This window comes from Acinonyx jubatus, chromosome E4 (genome assembly GCF_027475565.1).
Source record: "Acinonyx jubatus isolate Ajub_Pintada_27869175 chromosome E4, VMU_Ajub_asm_v1.0, whole genome shotgun sequence".
In the NCBI taxonomy this organism is placed as follows: Eukaryota; Metazoa; Chordata; class Mammalia; order Carnivora; family Felidae; genus Acinonyx; species Acinonyx jubatus.
Window position 1 is genome coordinate 18,005,834 of NC_069395.1, and position 17,918 is coordinate 18,023,751.

Sequence of the window (17,918 nt, forward strand, 5' to 3'; positions counted from 1 at the left end):
GAAATTTCATCCTTATCTCCATTTCTGGACAAATCCACAGAAACCTCCCAGAGTGTGATAGTTCTTTTGACAGCTAATAATATTTCAGAAAATCTACTGCTCTAATAGGTATTTCTTGTTTGGAGTTATAAAATCACGTATTACTACCTCAGCTACTCCATAAGTCAGCAGTATAATGGAAGCATGATTTCAAAATTTGCTTTCTATTTTATTCAACTAAAAAAAATGAAAAACTATGATGTTGATTTGAGAATTTGAAATTTTTGACATCTTTGACGGAGCAAAAACTGTGCAAATCTTTCATAAAAAAGGTGATGCTATGCTATTCTCTCAGACTCAAAACGGTATGTGTCTTTGACCAAATAATAAGTCTGTTTCATGACAGAGGCAGGACAACCTGCCTACTCAGAGTATTGAACATCATATGCCCGTGGTATTTTTTTATTTTGAAAAAGAGAGAGTGCATGTGCATGTGAGCAGCAGAGGGGCAGAGACAGATAAAGAGAGAATCTTAAGTAGACTCTATGCCTAGCATGGAGCCCCAGTGTGGGGCTCTATCTCATGACCGTGAGATCATGACCATGAGATCATGACTTGAGCTGAAATCAAGAGCAGGATGCTTACACAACCGAGCCATCCAGTCATCCCTGCCCATGACTTAAAAAAATTTTTTTTAATGTTTATTTATTTTTGAGAGAGAGACAGACAGACAGAATGTGAGTGGGGAGGGACAGAGAGAGAGGGAGACACAGAATCCGAATCAGGCTCCAGGCTCAGAGCTGTCAGCACAGAGCCCAATACAGGGTTCAAACTCATGAAGCTGGAGATCATGACCTGAGTCAAAGTTGCTTAACTGACTGAGCCACCCAGGTGCCCCATAACTTTTTAAAATTGTATTTACCAGTTCTTCTTGATTCTTCTACCTCACCATGGATTCCTGATGCCAAATATCATGGGATCATAAGAGATACTTTTGAGCTATTTTGGTCCTTTTTACTATCTGAAAAATCTCTTCATTGTCTTTTTTCTTTTATCTATGTTTTACAATTGGTCACACGCTATTATCGCTAGTTCAGTCACCATAGTTCAAATCTTCATATGACCTTTAAAGCATGTCTTGACTTCTTAAGGTCAACAGAGAACTTTGTTACTGGAGTTGCCATCACAATCACTATCTTTTTATCTTAATGAAATATCATGTGTATCATCAGTTCCATGCCTGGGCTCATGTACCTGAGTACATGGTAGGGACTCAACATGTATATAATAAATAATTCAATTAAGTGAATGTCTATGTCAGTCTCTGCACCAAGATCACTTTTTCAAGTATTCTTCTGATAAAGTGAGAGTACCATGCTAGATCTAGACTAGTTACTCTTTCTTCCTGGGTTTGAATTGGAAAGAAAATAACAACACATCCTGAGCTATGTTTTTAAGACATATGAAATGCCTACAAACCACATTTAATAATTCCTAAAGATAGAAGCAGTTATAACTATCAGAGCCCTTTACCTTATATTTTTAACATAATGCCATTCTTTGAAGGAAAAAAAATCCAAAACTTCATGTTTATAAATGCAAACATATTTTCCTTGTAGTACATATTGTCCCTGACTCACGATGGTTTGACTTAAGAGTTTTTGATATTAAAATAGTGTGACAGTTAAACACATTCAGTAGAAACTGCACTTGAAATATTGAAGTTTGAACTTTGCCTGGTCTAGATTTATGCGGTAAAGTCCTTTCTCGTGATATTGGGCAGTGCCAGCTGCAGCTACCAGCCGGCCATAGGATCACAAGGGTCAACAATCATTCTGTACCCATACAAGCATCCTGGTTCTCACTTTCATTGCTATATTTGGCAAACTACACTTTCTTATATAAGTGTTTATATAAGTGGTTTATTATAAACCACTTGTTGTTTGATGATTTTGTCTAACTGTAGGCTAATGTAAGTGTTCTCAGCACGTTTCAGGTAGGCTAGGCTAAGCTATGATGTTCGGTAGGTTAGGTATATTAAATGTATTTGCAACTTACAATGGGTTTATCAGGATGTAACCTTATGGTAGGTCAAGAAATATCTGCATACAATGCATTCAAATTACATGCTGCAAATATTATATTAACAAATATCACCATTTCTTTTTTACCACATAGCTACTTATTATACACTACTTTGTATTGGCAGTTTCAAATACTTTTACTTCCTTTCACCTAGCAGATAAAAGTTTGAAAAATGACACAAAGAAACAAACACAATGTTTATTTGTTCAAGTTCACTATTGTCAGACATAATCAACTACATTTTTAAAAGATGGTTTTTTGAGGCTGTCAAGAATTTAGTTAAGCTACTCCATGATGTTGCTGTGTCAACTTTCATTCTGTTTGGCCAAGCAATCTGCAATGACCTTCAGCTACACCAGCCCTTCATACAAATTCCTTCCCCATATAGCAGCCCACAGAGTCACAAGGAAATGCAAGTTCCTGATAGATTTCTCTAACAACTCTTGGCATCAACAGTATCCCTTGCCTCCTAGCTTCTTCCCCTTATGTGCTCCTTGGATAAGAATCCTGCGGGGCTCACCAAAATCCAACTCCTTTGTTCTGAATTGACCAATCCAGCTTTAGCCCAGGATCCCCATGGCACTCCACTCACAGATCCTTATAGAGGCATACATATGTCCATGACCTTGCCTCTGTCTGCACTCTGCCTTAGCCTCCCAGTATGGCCCTTTGAAACATGCTGGGCACTTCTTGCAGGATCTATGAGTAATAAATATCTCAGTTCCCATTTCTTTTGTGGTCTGTTGTTGAATGCGGCTCACCAGCTGGCACTCTGTGCTCTACTTCACAAGTGTCAGTCTTCCAAATTCATAACAGAGATCAATGTCCAAAGAGTTTACAGATGAGAAGAAATTTCAATTTTTTTTTTGTGGTGAATAAATGTCAGACTTACGCTTCTGATCACTGCAGACCAGATATTTTAGAATAACCCAAACTGCATTTCACATGTAAGTAAATAAACAGTCAAGAATTGGCAGGCTAGAGTCTAGGAGAGAAAAGGAAACTAAGGAGATGAGGGCTGCTTCTGCCCTGGAACCATGTTATTTCTAATGGTGCCACTATTTCCTTCCTACCTGGTACTCTTGAAGGGTTAATGAGAAAAAGTTGGAGGTGAGGGTCCACAGGGTTTGAGGAGCCAGTTTGGATCAGGACACTAAAGGTTGTTAGTATACTAAAGGAGTCTAAAGAAATCTAAATTAAACCAATTGACTGCATACGGCCTGGTTGCTATTCACTCAAGTGGCTCAGAGAATCTGAAACTCTGTGTTTATATTAAAGTAATTCAAAATTTTGAGTGCCCTTATCCTCCTTGCATAAGCAAATGATAATCATTTGAGGAAGAAAACATCATTTTCAAGCCTGTGGACAGTCAGAAACAGGGGCACTTTGGGTGGCTCAGTCCGTTGAGCCTCTGACTTCAGCTCAGGTTATGATCTCGCTGTTTGTGAGTTCGAGTCCCACATCCAGATGCTGTCAGTGCAGAGCCCACTTCACTTCAGATCCTCTGTCCCCCTTGCTCTGCCTCTGTCTCACTTGCGTGCTCTCTCTCAAAAATAAATAACAGTCAAAAACAGTGTTCACATACCATATTTTGCAAATGCACACAAAGAAATATGGATGGATGAAGCCAAAATACACAGTGAGGAAAAAAAAAAAAAAACAACAGACACAAAATAAAAAAAATTCAAAAATATGCCAAAGAAACTATAAATACTATGTTGGAGGAGAAGAAATTAGCCTGGAAACTTCAACAAAAAAAATAACTGCAGTAAAATCACACAGAAATTTAAAGATGAAAAATGTGAAGAAGGAAAAATAGCTCAGTAGATTGGTTTAAGAGCAAATTATACATAGCTTAAGTAAAGAAGCAATGAATTGCAAGTAACATCATTAAAAAACCTAGAAAAAGTATGCACACAAATATTACATACAGATTTAGATACAAATTTATAAAGATACATGTATAGAGAAAGATGTAGTACATATAAGTGTTTGAGTCTTTGAGGATATTTACGAACATCATATGTATTGAAGAAAAGAGATGAAATAAGAATGGTATAGAAAAATATTTAAAAGCTAATTGCTAACGATTTTCCAAAATTAATGAAATACATTAACCAAAAGTATCAGGAAGGCAGACAATTTCTCAGCAATGAAACTAAAGTAAAACAAAACAAATAAAACAAAAACAAAAACAAAAAAAAGAAAAAGAAAAAAAAAAAAAAACAAAGCCAGAGCAATGAAAGCAGAAGTTTAAATAGAGCTTCACTACAACGCAAAAAAAAAAAAAAAAAAAAAAAGACTAACCAAAAATTCTCTACACAACAAAACTATCTTTAAAAATAAAGATAAAACTAAAACATTTTCAGATTAAAACTACTGACATATTTTCCATGATTTTTTTAAGTAAACTCTGAGATCAAAAGTCACATGTACCAACTGAGCCAGCCAGGCACCCCTCCATCACCCTTTAAATGAGGGCAACAAAACCCAGATTTTTCTTTAGTTTTTTTAAACGTTTATTTATTTTTGAGAGACAGAGAGACCAAATGTGAACAGGAGAAGGGCAGACAGAGAGGGAGACACACAATCTGAAGCAGGCTCCAGGCTCTGAGCTGTTAGCACAGAGACCGATACGGGGCTCAAACTCATGATCCACGAGATTATGACCTGAGCCGAGGTTGGATGCTTAACTGACTGAGCCACCCTGGTGCCCCCAAACCCAGATTTTTTACAATGGTGTCAATCAGCTCCACACCTAGCCCTCTTTACCCTGCTGGTGATCATGGAAGGTTTTTGTTTTGTCTATGGCATCTTGATAAAAGTCATCTGTAAAGCCTGTGGTGGGATGTTGGAAAAGGGTGAGACTCTTCTCCCTAGTTCTCTGTGCTCCTCTTGGCTCACACCTTTGGAGCACAGGACCAGCACTGTACATCAGATCTCCGGGAACAGCTTCCTGCAGCCCCCCAGGCAGCAGCTTTCCAAAGAGCCTTACCAGCATAGTGCATCAGCAAAACTCTCTGGTATCTAGTAGGCCACAATCACATCCTCTCTAAGGAGTCCCTGTCTCAGCTCTGGTGGGTAGAGGTTCTTCCAGATTTATTCTTTCCTTGAGTCCTTGCCTGAAGCCTTAGAAGGAGCAGTAGATATGCCCTATATTTGCCATTACATTTTTAGTGTTCTCTTTACCCTTCAGTAGATAATTTCCTGCAATAGGTGACAAGTCTTTAAACTTCTCATACTCAAATTACTGTGGAGTTTCAGTCTCCTGGACATTAATTGATAATGATGTCTTTCATGGCTGTACATTATTTAGTCTCTGGCATTGCTCTGGAATAGTCTTCTACCATTTCCCCCCTTGCTCACTTTTCTTTGGCCACAGTGATGAAGATGTTCCTAGAACATCTTCCTAAATCAATTTGTCTTTCTTTGCTACTAGAGCAGACTTACTGTTAAATATCTTCTTAGCAAAGTGTTTTTTCCTCATGTTATATGAACTAGTACTCCCACTGCAATATTTTCTCTCTTCCTTATCCTGATTTAATTCTCATCAAAGCCCTTATCACCACATGACATGATTTGGTAATTTATTTCTATGTTCATTCTATGACTTTTCTTACAGAAAGTCACACCCTTACAGGCACACACATAGTCTGTTTGGTTTCTGTGTAATTGTTGTGCCCATGTCCAAGTGTAGTCTAGCAAAAACGGACGCTAATCAAATAACTAACTGAATAAAGGAATACATGCCTTACTTTCCAGATGAGAAAACTGAGACTCAAATATGTTAAGCAACTTGAAGTGTAATTTAAAAGGTAGAAATTCAAGGTCTTCATAGAGAAAATGTAGGTTTAAATCAAGGTTTTGCTGCTTCCATCTATGCATTTTAGGTATATTTCTTAAATCATCAGTACTTCATTTTCCTTGTCTGTGAAAGGAGGATTATAACAGTAACTGTGCATGTTCAGATGAAATAGAATTATTTATATAATATACTTAGTGTAGTGCTCAAGACATATTAGCAACTCAATATATTTAGCATCTTATAATTTACTACAGTTACAAAACTGTAAATGTAGAACATGATTTTTCTGGACAGACAGAGAAAGTGGTTAAATTGCTAAAACACACAAAACAATGATTGGTTTTCATATGAGTTTATCAATAACTTCTTGCTAAAATCATATTGACAAAAGAATGGGTGACGAGGCTGACCAAATAAAGTGCTATAATGTGACTGGAATAACCATGTAAAAGTAATGATGTTGTCTTAATTTTCTTTGATTAGATCCTGACATCATAGGAGAGAACATGGGAACTAGACAGATGAGAGAGATGGACAAAGAGACAGACAGATACAGACATGCATAGGTAGATATTTATATTTCTAAAAATCCATACATGAATAATTAGATTTTTAAATACCGTTAAACACAAATAGATTCCTTTGTTATTGAAACACTGTCAGTTTTTGCTTTTTTGTTCCTTTTCTTAGTTTATTTATGTATTTTGAGAGTAAGCTTGTGAGTTGAGGGACAGAGAGAGGGAGAGAGAGAGAGAATCCCAAGGCTCCACGCTGCCATTGTGGAGCTTGAGATGGGGTTGAACCTATGAACCCTGAGATCATGACCTGAGCTGAAACCAAGGGCTGAATGCTTAACCGACTAAGCCACCCAAGTGTCCCTATCAGGTTTTTTTTTTTTTTTTAAGACAAATCAGTGATTGACTAAAACCTTTATGCTTAAAATTCAACATCTAAATATTGTATCTAGTTTTAAGACGTTGAGGAAAATATTTTAAAATGTGATATATTACACTTTCCTAAGCAATTTGTTTTTGAAAATAATTTTGTAACCTCTTTGAATATAATTGGTATTTTATTTTGGTTACATGTTTATTAGTAGACCCTTGAATCAGATGGCTTTAGTTCTATATTTTAGAAGCAAAAAGCAATAGGTTGATCAATAGTCCTAAAGGCATGTTATTGATGTGATAAATGTTTGAGACAGAAAAACATTACTAGTGTCCACCATTACACAGAGAAAATGAAGTAAAGATCTTGTATAATTATCTCATTAATTCAGATTACCCCTGTGTCAACTGAAAACTTTTTTAAGCACTAAATCGTAGAGTTATAACCACATTAATTAAAAGGAAGTTATATTCAATGTGAAATAATTCCTCCAAAATAAAAAAAAAATTGATTCATTTAATTAAAGTCCTTCTTTTGTTTTAAATTGGTTATTTAGATATATAAGATTTTATATATATATGATTATTTTATATTTATATTATATATATAAGATTATTATATATTTATATTATATATATATAAGATTTTATGTGTGTGTGCATATTATATATATATATATATATAAAGTGTATAAGGTAAAAATATAAGATTAAGGTAAAAATAGCGAAATATAATCAGGTCTCACTTATTCTTATAAGAATAAATACCACTAAATTATACTCTAAGTCAGTGATAAAAATGTACTGGAGTTTACAAAAATCAGTATTAACTTGGGGAATCTCCAAACATGGAGGCATAACTGTTGACCCGTTTTATTTTTCTAATGCGGATCTCCTTATTGTGCTATGTAAGAATCTTTTTTTATTCTGCCATTTGATGACAAATGAGCCTTGTTTCATCAGTTGGCAGTTAATCTTAATAGAACAGACTTATTCCATAATTTAAAAAATGCAGTTTTTTTGTATGAAAATCTCACTGTCCACCTCTATTCAAAGTTTAGTTCATTTGCTTGTATTTCAGTGGTCTTAAGTAGAGGAGAATACTTAAATAGAGGAGAATACTTCACTGACTTTCCTCTGTCTCTTTCCATGTCTTCCCACTCTGGTTTTGGGGCAAGAAAGAGTTAGAAGAGGAGTATCTCCTGTAGTGACCTCCAGTTGCCAGTTATATTGCCTGTCTACATCTGATTGATGAGCCTTCTGGTGGCTTTCATGATAGGGTACTGAATGGATTCTTCTGAAGTCTATGGAGGCCCCCTCCTACTTTCACTGATAGGGAAAATGGAGCTCTATCTAAACTGTTTGTTTCTCTTCTCTTTCCTCTCCAGCTCTCATTATGTGAGGTACACCTCACATACAATGGTATTTAAGATACCTTAACCTGGTGAGTGCCTCTTTGAGAACGTCACCAAGGTGGCCCAGGCCCAGGTACTTTCCATGCTGAGCTTTCATATCATGAGTAACTCAAAATGTGGAAATGGAATGTGTATAACTGCCGCAGTCTCTACAGCTTTTTCTGTGCACAGGGTTGTGTACATGCTGGAGAGCAAGGTCACTGTACACATACTGTATTCACAGGATCAACCTTTGCTGTTTTACAGTAAATCGTCTGGGATTTCTATCATTTGGCTGTGGGAAGGAGAAGAGCCCCTCCTTTACAAAGAGAAGAAAATTACATCTTTACAAGTCTTCTAACTACTCCAAAGGTCAATACACTTTCTTCCCTCTTATTCTTTATTTTTTCTGAAACTTGATGAGAACAAAGTCATGGTAATTTGGGCAAATGTACTGATCATACATAGTAAACACTGCAGGGAGTTGGCAGGGGTTGACTGCTAAAAACAAGTCTTACAACATAAAATATGGAAAATATGATGCATTTCCTATTAATTTGGGCTCTAGTTTGTCTCTCTTCTGTATATATTTGTCTATGAAAAATTCTATTTATATTATTCCATGAGATCAATCTATACCTGTATCTGAAACATCTATATTTATCTTCCTAGCTATCTAAACATATGTATATGAAAATAAACATAGCTTTATTTGAAGTCCACAGGATACTGTGCAATCTGTATGCCTACTAGGAATTTTAGTGGAAAAAAAAAACACATTCTAATCTCCCTCTACAGGAATTTAAAAATAGATATTTTTAGCATTCTTACAGTAATGGGAGAAGATGAGAGTAGAATGGTCTCTTCGCTCAATATTTTATCTCATGCTTTTCATAATGGTCCCTTTGTTGATGGTTCCCAATGACAAATCTGTTCCAGCAATTTCTTTCTTTCCTTCCTTTCTTCCTTCCTTCCTTCCTTTCTTTCTTTCTTTCTTTCTTTCTTTCTTTCTTTCTTTCTTTCTTTCTTTCTTCCTTCCTTTCTTCCTTCCTTCCTTCCTTCCTTCCTTCCTTCCTTCCTTCCTTCCTTCCTTCCTTTTCTTTCTTTCATTCTTCTTTCTTTCAGTTTCAAAGAGAGAGAGCCAGGGAGAAGGGAAGAGGGAGAGAGAGTGAATCTTAAGTAGGCTCCATGCTCAGCACAGAGTGCAACACAGGGCTTGATCACATGACCTGAGCCAAAATCAAGAGTCGGACGCTCAACTGACTGAGCCACCCAGGTGGCCCAGAAATTTCTTAATAGTTGCTATTTGTGAAAGTATTTCTTTACAGATGCACAATTTCAATGGTGATCATTTCCATATGATTTCACAACAAATTTCAGGAGCAGCATCATATTTATTAGGAATCTCTTACTATTCTGAACAGTAAATGCAACTTTCACATAACATCTGTGAAACTACTTTCCCCTAGTTTTCCTTGTCATTATGTCCATCCTATCATCTATCTCTATCTCTCTCTGTCTCTATCCCTATCTATATATTTATATCATTTCTCTATCTCTATCACTATCTATCTTTCCATCTGTCTATCATTTTTGCATCTTCTCTGTTCAAATTACAACTGTTGCTCTCTCAGGACTTTTAAATTTGTTCTTAAGATGGTCTTATCTTCATGCTAAATTTCTTATGACTTCAACTGCCACATATGTTGTAATGAATTTTGAAATCAAATGTTTGGCTCAGACACTTTTGTGCTCCAGATCCATAAAGATATCAACTCAATCAAGAAAAGTGATATGTCATCTCTCACCATCTATGGGGTTATTTTGTGATTTCTTTTTCAGTGTGACAATCCACTCTGGATACTTCCTCTTAATTTACCTCTACATCCACACAACCACCAGTTTCCTCTGATTCTAATATTACATTAATCTAAGCAATTATTTCCTTTCCATTCTATCTTTGTTTAATTCAGCTTTTATTATTCTGAACATGAACTATTATTATGGTCTTTATTTATAAGGTGTGCTTCATACTGCCCCCTCAACACACATCGAAAGAAGTAAATACCCACAATGCTGCAAGAACGATTTTGCCAAACATACCTGATAGTTTAAATCATCCGTTAAAATTATCATTCTCTAAAAAGATTTAGGTTAAAGTTCATTCTCCTCAACTTACCAGTAAGCCCGGACTAAGCTTTTATAATATTAATAAAGAGAGTTTGACAATCAACAAAATTGTTTTCAGGAAATAAATTTGGTAAGATTACTTATTAATTTATTTTAATCACCATTAATTTCATATATCTTCCTCATTTATTTCAAAGATTGAATATTTCTAAAATAAGACAATATACATAGTGTGAATTTAAAATGTGTTTATATATCACATAAAAATATGAACTAGGAACATTTAGCTTAGATAAAGCACATAATTGTCTTAAATTTAAAAATTTTTATATGATCCATGGAAATTTGCTATAAATTCTTTCATTTTTCAAGTATTTGTGTATTATTACATGCAAGTAGGTAACTGTTTCCATATATACTAATAAAGCTCAGTTATTTTCTGGAATGGGTGAACACATATCAGAAATACTTGCTGAGGCATCTGGGTGGCTCAGTCGGTTAAGCATCTGACTTCAACTCAGGTCATGATCTCACAGCTTGTGAGTTCAAGCCCTGAGTCAGGCTCTGTGCTGACAGCTCAGGTCCTGGAGCCTGCTTTGGGTTCGATGTCTCCTTCTCTCTCTCTCTCTCTCTCTCTCTCTCTCTCTCTCTCTGTGCCCCTCCAATGCTCACACGCTGTCTCTCTCAAAAATAAATAAACATTTAAAAAATTAATAAAAAATAATTGCTAATGGTTAAAATTAAAATAGATACTGCTGTTATTAATATGTATCTAACTACTTGCATGAAACTAAAAAAATGGAAAATCTGTTGAGATGCAGATACATGTGGTATGTAATCCACTTCTTGAACTGCTCACTTTAAAATTCAAAATGAAAAGAGCAACAAGTCCATTCACTTCTTATTTTGTATGTATCCATTAACTATTAGTAATTATATTAATTTTTCATGAATATTACAAAAATAATAAATAAGTACCAGGGACTAACCTGTGGCTCAAAGAACAAAACAGCTATATTTGATACATAGAAAATCTATGACTGGGAAAGTCGTAATTCTCTGTAAGAAAAATAATCTAAAGATCTTTCCGTTCATAAAAATGCTGGGGGAAAAAGGCAAAAAGCAAAAATCAAAAACAAAACAAAAAATTGAGGAAAACCCAGATAATCACTTTGATCACTTGAATAGATTTTGATTGATTTAAATGAATATATTTAATGGATATTTGACTGCTTGAATGAATATGGAATACAAATCTGTAGAAATGGAAAAAAGTACAGATTTGCAGTAAACAGTTCTATTACATAATTTATGATCTCATACTTAACTTTGAAACAGCTATAGTCTCAAGGGACTCAATATTGCCATGTAATTTGCCATACTGTCTTATTTACTGACACTAGATTTCTGTACAGCAAGGATGGAATGAGAGTTTAAGGGATATTGTACGTGGTGGCTTTTTCCAATGAATGACAATTGAAGAAACGCCTGTGGTCAGGCATTTTGGGCCAACCCCCAGAGAAAATGGGAGATAAATCACTCCAATTCAAGACAGGCTTTTATTTTGTTATTGCACAGAGCATATGAGTCATATAATTTCAAAGGAGTTTTATATACATTCAATATAACCTCAGCATTTTAATGCACTGGTTTTATGTATCTGCCTTTTCTAAAATTTTTGTTGTATTTTTAATATAAAACATTAAACACTAATGCATTAAACATCACATGCAGACCTGCACTACAAAAAACAAAAAACAAACAAACAAAAAAACCACATATTGAAGGGAGCTCTGCAGACTACAGGGACATTTTCACCAGATTTAACTTGGATTCACAGGAAGGAATACAAATTAATGTGTGAGTAAATGTGAAAAATAACATTATGTAAGAGCATCGGACTGTGGGATTGTATTATGGGGAAATTCTAGATATAAGTATAAAATATATAATAATAGGCAAAGAATAAGGACTACAGGAACCATACTGTGGCTATACATATATTTAATTCTCTCAGCTTTCACTAATCTGAAAATGAATTCATTTCATCCTCATTATTTCAAGAATGATTTCACTGGTTATAGGATTTGAAATGATAGTATGTCTGTGAGTATGTGTTTGTGTGTATATGTATTTTCTCCCAGCACTTTATACACGTCATTCAACTATGTTCTCCCCATCCATTGCTTTCCTGGGAAGTCAGTAAATTTTCATAAAATACCAGCATAGCAAAATTTTACAAAGTAAATTTTTAATAACCATAATACCTGTAATTATTAATCACAACTCATTCATTCATAAAAGGCTATTTCATTTTTGCAACATTTTTGAAAACATCATTATGCTTTGAAGATACCTGTTCAAAATGAGTTTAAACAAATAGCTCTAATTATGAGCAATGCTTATAATTTTTAAGCAACACGGTACATTAGTTTGCTGTAGCAGAAAATACTGTACCAAAAAAGAAATTACTTGAATTTAAGTAATAAAAAGCAGGAACAAAGACTCTCATATAGATATTTTATGGCAATGAAGTGGATGTTCATATGGTAAATTTGAAGAAAGAGTTCTAGAAAATTAAAGGTCATAAGATTATAATCATATGTATTTTCCCTCAATGCTTTTTCCCTTGGAAACAATAAATATTGTTAACAAAAGAGGAAGAAGAGGAAGAGGAAGAGGAAGAAAGGAGGAGAGAAAAATAAGAATTGTGTTTAAATAAGCCTTGGTTTTGTATATTTTATTTTAAGAGCAGAACTTTTCTCCCCCTGTGGAGGGAACAGATCATTGATTTATTAAGACACACTAAGCAATAACTGTCAAACCTGCCATCCAAAATTAATTTAATTCAATACTTGACTCATTGATTTCATAACTTGTGGTTTTGAGTTGACATGAAACTCATCCATACTTTTAATTGAAGAGTCATATCCAGCCACTCCAAGGAAAATTTGGATTGAACAAATCTACTATATTTTACCTAGAATTAAATATAATCCAATTAGGCAGAAATCTCTCACTTTTAGGTATATTTTATCTTGCACAATATTCTAAATTAATACTGTGATAATATATCTAAAAGTGATGTTTTAGGTTCTATATCTATATAAGGGAGATGAAAATGAGCACTGAGCTATTCATAGATATTAAATTATAATTAGAATTGAATGTTGCAAATTTATCAGTAAGCCTGGACCCATATTGATAATTATGATTGCCAAATTTAATATTTCTGATGCTATCTTTTCAAAAATGCATATGGAATACTTCTCTTATCCCAGGCATCTTCTCCCCAGACAATTTTGATATCTGGCAATTAATGCTGGCTATCAACTGTTGTATACAGTCTCTACAGCCTGATGGTTCCCTGTAGCTGGATTTCTTATGTAGAGTTTGCATTTACAAGTGTCAAAAATAATCCAAGCATCCAAAGATGGTCAAAAGAATATCCAGTTGTCTAAAAGATACAGTAAAAACAGTTTGACCTTTGCTGACTTTGTATTGGAAGTCATTTAGACCACTTCTGCCATGTTCAACGGATTGAAGTAGTTGCAAGCGAACCCAGATTCAGTAAGAGGGGCCTAGACACCACTTTTGCTTCGGGAATGGTAAATTTAGAATGTAAATCATACAGGGTAAGGGGTATTGTTGAAGTCATTTTTGGAAAATACAACTTGCCACATGAATATGAACATTTGAAACCTGTACATAAGAAGAAATGTTTGTGAGCGATTGCAGCATACTTCTTATCAATTAACTATACAGGATGAGAAGGATGGGGATGGACAAGATATCAAGGTAAGTGTCCATAAAAACATGAGACACAAAGACTCAAATGATCAGCATCAGTTTCATAAATTAATTCCTATGTTTGGTCATGGTGATGTTATGGCTTTATATGAACTTGATATGTTCACAAAGAATGAGTGCACTGTAACTATCATTTCCAGTTCTTAAGATATAAGTCACTGGGGAATTTTGATGGACATGCAACATTTTTAAAGTCTTAAAATCACACTAGAGAAGCATAAAAAAGAAAACTAGAAAGTATGCAGGAACTCTTCAATTATACATTTTGTTTTGTAGAAAGATGATGGTATATCCATCACTTCTGTGAAGCATTTGTCTTTGAAACTATAGAGATAGTGTTAGTGAAATTCTAGTTTTAAGGAGTGAGACTGATAAAATGCAACCTCTTCCCCCAATGACAAGAACAACAAAATGTTCTTGGGAAATTTGGCAGCAGAAGCAAATTCTAGTAAATATTAGATGAGTATTCAACTCAAATATAAAAATATTAACTATTTTTCAGAAAGCCCTATTCTAATTTTAACCTATTAATTGCATACATTATTAATGTTTTATCATATAGTCAACCTACATGCTAGATTCAAGAGATTTAAACTACAATCTTTACCTAAAACAAAGCAATATTATAGATAATATAAATACTTGGAGTGTGGGAATATAAATTAAAGATTATATATCTATATATCTATATCCATATATCTATATCTATATATAAAGATATATATAAAGAAGGGATACAAACAGGACAAAGTGATAGTTGCTCTGAGTCTCTTGCAGACCCATATACATCCATTAAGTATTGGACCCCTGAAGGCTGGATATAGCATTGGATGCTTTTCTTATAGGGGACATGTTTGTTTTTTCTTTTTCCATTTTTGTTTTTGTTTTGTTTTTTTTCCCTAGCTTAGGAAGGATTTGCCAAGAAATGGGCTCTTAGATGAAAATTTGTTGCAGCAGATTAACAGGAAGTATTCTCATGGACAGCACTGGTAAGGGAATGCAGGAAAGACTGAGCAGAGGAAGAATTTAAAGTATAATTTAGTTGCTGCAGAAGACCAGACATTCCAGTTTGCTTGTGACATTCTCAGTTTTAGCACGGAAAGACTTGAGTCTCAGAAATACTTGGTCTCAGACAAACTGGAGCAGTATCGGCCAATTCCATATGGAACTTTGGAACTGGTATGGCTCTTCAGAAATGTGTTCAGGTGAGACAACGGGTCCCTGGTCCACATTTACTAGACTTTGGATGTGAGCTATTTCTCAGGAAAAGGTACAGCTTTGGGTGATGGACTCCATTATGCTGAGAGCCATTCCCTAATGTCTCAAACAGTTCAATTCAACATGATTATCACTGAATTCACAAAACCTCCCTCCAAACCTGATTTTCTCCTTACCTTAAATAACAGCTACAACCCCCACTCCATTCTCTCACCCTCCCCATTTAAAAACCTTCACAACAATCTGTAAATTTTATCCCCTAATCAATTTTCTAATATGTCACTGTACTTTTCTTTTCTTTCCTTTACAAAAAGCATATACTGGGGATATAAAGGAAGTATATCACTTTGAAATTTAAATTGTAAGATTGTGCATTTTACAATGATTTTTATCAGATTTTCTTAGGAGTTTCATGATTGATGAGAATATAAGAGTAGTAAGTAATATTTCTTGTGGTAAATTTGCATGTTATATTAGCCACTACGTTAACTGAATTATTTTCATAGAATTTGAAGGGCATTTTCTCTTCTCCAGTAATTCTGAGTCAGTGGAAATAAAAAAAGGATTAAATCCCAACTGGGACATAAAGATTATAATAATCATATGGGGAAGAGGAAGGAGAGAAAAAAAGAGGTACTCTGTAGTGGGAAACACCAAAGACCTGACTTAGTGCCAATATAACACTGAGGAATGGGTTCTGTTGTTGGTAGGGAGAATCACTGGCCAACAGAAATTACCCTACATTGTTTCACGATCTGGAAATAAGCAACATGTCTTTACTTCGAAGGTTTTGCCTTCTTTTTTCTTTGTGTCTAAACAACCCATTTTGCATGGTTATTCTGCCATTGAACAAAACCTCAGCACCCCTGAATCCTCAAAATTGAAGGTGAGAGAATTGATAGCTTTTTGGTATCACTAGGAAAAAGCTTTAATTGTGATAATGGAGAAACTTATTAAACTACTTTCAAATTGCTCACTTAGCTGAAACAGTGGTGAGTACATCACATCTGTCACAATGAGGCTAATCCGGAGGTCATAAAATTGTAATATTTAGCAAAATATCTTTCATTTTGGAATCAGAGAGAAAATATTACAAATCTTGTGTAATGTGCAAGATGCAACCAAGATTTGTGTTAAGTGGGAAAAGACTACTGAGAAAAAAATTCTACCTGTTTTGGAAAGAAAAAGATATTTACAAATGGGTTTTTCTACTTTAATTTTTTAGTTATAAGTTTCTCAAATGACAATTTTAGTTAACAATTTCCCAAGTGGACCAGTTAATAATTATTCATAAGAGTTTGTACTTCCTTGCCTAAGTATATATATTACATATAATATATATATTTATATTTATATTTATACATATAAATATAAATTATATATAAATATATATTTGCATAAATATAAATATATATTATATATATTTGCCTAAATATATATATTTGTCTCCATCATCTCATATAGTCACCATTTTCATATATACATAACATGAAATATTAGTCAGTCTTAATAAAGAAGTTAATCTGTAATTACAACAACATGAATAAAGCTGAGGTACATTATGCAAAGTGAAATAAGCCAGACACAGAAAGACAAATACTGTATGATCTGACTTATATGTGGAGTCCAAAATAGTTGAACTCAGAAGCAAATAGGAGATTGGTAGTTGGCAGAAGGTGGGGGGATAGGCAAATGAGGAGATGGTCATAGGGTACAAAGTTTCAGTTATGAAAGAAGACTAGTTGTGAAGATGGTGACTATATTTTACAATATAGTAGTTTTATACTTTAAAATTGCTAAGAGGGTAGATCTTAAGTGTTTTCACCATGAAAGAAAGAAAGAAAGAAAGAAAGAAAGAAAGAAAGAAAGAAAGAAAGAAAAGAAAGAGGAAGGAAGGAAGTAACGAAGGACTGAAGGAAGGAAGAGAGGGAGGGAGGGGGAAGGGGAAGGGGAGGAGGAGGGGGAAGGGGAAGGAGAAGGGGAAGGGGAAGGGGAAGGGGAAGGGAAAGGGAAACAGAAAGGGAAAGGGAGAGGGAGAGGGAGAGGGAGAGGGAGAGGGAGAGGGAGAGGGAGAGGGAGAGGGAGAGGGAAGGGAAGGGAAGGGAAGGGAAGGGAAGGAAAGGAAAGGAAAGGAAAGGAAAGGAAAGGAAAGGAAAGGAAAGGAAAAAAATTGGAGGGGAGGAAAGGGAAGGGGAGGGGAGGAAAAGGAAATGGTAATTGTGTGCAGTGATGAATATGTTAATTATCTTTATTTCCATTATCATTTCATAATGTATACCTATATCAAAATTTTAAGTTGTATACCTTAAATATCTCTTAAGTTGTCAGTTATATCTCAATAAGGTTGAAATAAAAAAAGACCGTAACATGATAAATGAACTTTAAATTCCAAGAATAGTGATTCTCATTAAAGCACGTACAAGAGCACGTTATAGGAGGGCAGATATTATTAAACTTAACTTCTTGAAGGCAGAGTATAAAAAATAGATATAAGTAGGCAAACATCTATAATTGTTTCAAAACTTATAAGTGAGGTTATTAACTGTTAGGCACTATTATACATTAACTTGAGTGTATACTCATTGGTAAACCATAGAAAATACCCTAATT